Source organism: Protobothrops mucrosquamatus, unplaced genomic scaffold (genome assembly GCF_001527695.2).
Source record: "Protobothrops mucrosquamatus isolate PMUCROS unplaced genomic scaffold, P.Mucros_1.0 scaffold315, whole genome shotgun sequence".
Classification (NCBI taxonomy): domain Eukaryota; kingdom Metazoa; phylum Chordata; class Lepidosauria; order Squamata; family Viperidae; genus Protobothrops; species Protobothrops mucrosquamatus.
The window spans coordinates 728,709-732,438 of record NW_015386655.1 but is presented as its reverse complement, the minus strand read 5'-3'; the positions used below and the strand labels follow the sequence as shown (position 1 = coordinate 732,438).

The 3,730-nt window shown below is 38.9% G+C and overlaps 1 protein-coding gene across 10 annotated transcripts in view; it reads left to right on the top strand.

The window, feature by feature from the left end:
• The window catches only part of ATP2B3 (ATPase plasma membrane Ca2+ transporting 3), an 80,382-nt gene that overhangs the window by 1,203 nt on the left and 75,449 nt on the right, over positions 1-3,730 (top strand). The window lies entirely within an intron of this gene.

The window sequence follows — 3,730 nt, the reverse complement described above, 5'->3', positions numbered from 1 at the left end:
ATCTGCCAAGTGTTTTGTGCAATCCTGTTCTGAAATAAAATAACTGGAGTGCTATACATGTGAGGGAGCTGGATATCTGTGTTAGGAGCCTTTGTAAGAGAAAGGAACAAAGCCATTTAATTTTCCTTCCTTCCAAAGCTACAGACTGCCAGATCAAAGGAGAAAGTCCAATAACCTATCTACCCTGTATATTTTTCCAATAGTTTTTATTTAGATCGAGGGTGGGCAATTTACAGTCCTCTGGGTCCTTTTGTTCCCAGCCTCCAAAGCCCATCCCCGCACTTGAGATTACTCTATCAAAGTCTGACAGCAATCACAGATAACAACAGCAGCACAATTTTCCACAGAATGCACTTTTCTTACTTCTTTTTAAAAGCCCTCCAAGTGGGAGGAGAGGGAGCTGAAAAATCTTGTGCCAATCTCCCTAGTGATGACATTGCATCATTGCTATTCCCCAAAAGTCCTCAATTATCCATTAAACATTGAAATGCATCTCCCGAGTTTTAGATGGTTGGCCACAACTCATTTGGACCATGTTCCCCCTAGAGTTTTATTTTCTTGCTGTACTCAGATTACTTGGGAAAAACGCCAAATCACTTTAACAAGTGGCACTCTTGGCAAAGCGTGCCATTTCACCACTTGGGTGATAATAGCAACAACCACAAAAGTGACTGTAGCATTACAAGGCTTTTCCAAGGAAGCTATTTGGTGGGAGGTTCAAGATAAACTAAAAGATGTCCTTCTGCACCCAGAACCTGGTGGAATCCAACCACTAGAAAAGCTGCAAAGCTTGTCTTCAGATTGGATAGCTTTAAAAGTCATGTTGGAGGAATTTCAGACTATAAGTAACTATCCTTCATTTATAACTATATGTGAATTCCAGCATGACAGGCAAGGTGGATTTCAATGGCTTTATGCTCGGTTTAGAGATTGACTGGGAGCATTTGGTTGGCCAGCATGGTCCAACATATTGTTACTATAGCTGGGTTGCAGAAACCTAGATGACTGCTATATGTCAGCAAAGAACTAGAGGCTTTGTGAACCACTGCTAACATCTTAATGATAGCCTGTATTTTTGCTGCTCAAGTCTGATAGTCCAAACTTGGTCAAACTTGGTTATAAAGATGTAACTTAGTAGAGGAAGTTTCTTACATTCCTGACAGGAAAAATACTCTCTTCTGATGTGAGGTATTGTTAAAGCAAAATAAAAGGCCAGAATCCATGACTAACAGTGCAATTCTATGCATATTTGCTCCTAAGAGTTATGAGCATACTTTTAGTTAGTATGCTTAGGGGCCTAAAGGAACTGAAGGAAAGATTTACCAAGATTGTCCAATTTCACACTATTATGAATAGAGTAGTGGAGACAGATCAATCTATATTAACCTAAATCTTCTAGTTTTGATTCCCTTGACATAGCAAGAATTATGCTGCTTGGCTGGAGTTTATACAGACTAAAGCTTGCAAAATTCAGAAGGGCTTGATTTAGTGATCCATGGAAGATAGACGGCTTAACTCTTCTGGAGGTGGTTTGACCCAGTGCTTTGTGTTTTTCCCTGATGGTTGAACAAAACAGCTCCTTTTTCTTCATTCCAGTTCATCCCTAGGGAAAAGTAACAACCCAACACAGGGCTTTGGGCTTTGGGCTGCCCTACTGGATGCCAAGGATTTTTTAAATATTCCATTTCATGGAGCTCTGATACCAGTGTCAGATTCACACATTTCAATGCCCATCTAGTTGTGACTCTTCTTCAGGTGACCAGAGCAAGAAAAGAAAATTGTATTTCCAAACAGTGATGAATAACTATGACAGTCCTTGAAGTTCCAAGAAACTGCGACATAATTTTCTCAGCAGGGGCAAAAAAAGTGTCTAAGCCTTCTCTTAAACCTAACATCACATGGACACCCAGGGAAAAGGAATTTTAATTCTCTCTATAAAACAAAAATCTTAGTCTGCCCATTTCTGTACGATTCCCAATCATATAACATCTAATCAAGGTTGTAATCAAGCTGTATAAGCAGAACTGGTCAATTATATGGTTGTAGTATAAAATACATACTTGTACTGTAGCTCAATTGCATAAAAATTGCCCACTGGTTTTCTAAGGCTAAGTATCACAAGGGCAGAGATTGTAGGAGTTCCAAGCTATAGATTTTAGGCATTCTTGATGCAATTCATGGCAACCTGTCTAAGAATGGTAGAGTCAACATTTTTCCCCTTGACTCTTTTTTCTTTAGTCATTTTCGAAAAGGGTTTTGAAATTTTCTTCTCTTGGTAAAGGCAGTGATATATCATGTGCCCAAATTTTTTGCTCAAGGGTGGAAGGAAAAAAATCTTATTAGCAAAGAAATTACAAGTGTGGTTTTATATATATATAATGCATCCATATATTTCTCCAATTTCCTGATGTGTGGTGCAAGATTTAAGATATCAGTGTTCTTGTTCGATGAAATCCAATACTTTCCCAAAGAAAAGAACATTTTCTTCAAGTTGAGCTCAACTCTTGATGAATTCATGGACACATCTATGTAATTGTCTGGACAACAATATAGCAGTGCCTTGCCACTGCCTTCTTCTGGGATGCTTTTTTGACTTCCCAATCTATTGTTGTCAGGCTTAGTCCAAGAATGACATAGAACAATCAACCAGAGTTCAGTTCTTTATTGTCCTATACATAATAGACAGAATCTTGCCAGATTAAACCTTTACTACTCTCACCCTACCAGATATCCCCTGGGAGATTCTAGGGAGTGGCTATCCATACTCTCTTCCTCTGACTCCTGTCCACATCCAAGCTGTGTTGCCTCTTGTCTTGTTTTCCATTCTGGAATATGCTCCCTCCTTCCTGGGAAATTTCTGCTTTACTGTAATCCATCACACTGCTTCCCTCTCCATAAGCACCATCCCTCACAATTATACAGCCCTAGTATTTTTCCATCCAAGAATTACCAGGTTAGAACCTGTCCTAGTTCCAAACCCAGATAAAGTTGGCCAAATGCTGAACATTGTTTAGTTTACAAAGGTGAGAGGGGCCAGCTTGGAGAAGGCTATCGGTTTCTCTTTAGTGACAGTTGTCGTACTTGTAGAAGACCAGACATAATTGGTTAAGACTGAAAGGGAGCAGTCAGGAGTAGGATTAGTGTCCTATTCTAGGATCCTCAAGCACCAACAACTGGCAAGGATCCAAATAATTATTTTATTCATTCCATAGTTAGTTATATTGAATCACTGGTCTCTTGCACCCAAAGAAGCCTAGAGCAAGAACCAAAAGGTTGCGTAGACCTTAAGAGATATTGATCAATAACAATTTGAACGTGTACTACTGTAAGCAGATCCCAAATACAAAAATATTTTTTTACACCTGATAAGGAAACCCAACTAGAAAGGAAGACATGGACAATAATGTGAAATCATTACAGATTTAAAAGGAAACCCTGTAGCTTTGATATATAGGTTGAGCCCAAATCCTGATATTTAGATTAGATTTAGATTTAGATTTTATTAGATTTATACCCCGCCCTTCTCCTGGTGGACCCAGGGCGGCTTACAGCAAGCTAAAAACAGATAAAGACCTTACAAACACCATTTTAAAATACAATTAAAAGAAATATTAATTTTGCCGTTTCATTTAAAATTTTGTGAACACCCAATATAAAATCAAATTAAAATCCAATCTAAAATACCCCTCAGGCCAGCCCCGCTAGCTGGAATAGCCATGTCTTGAGGGCG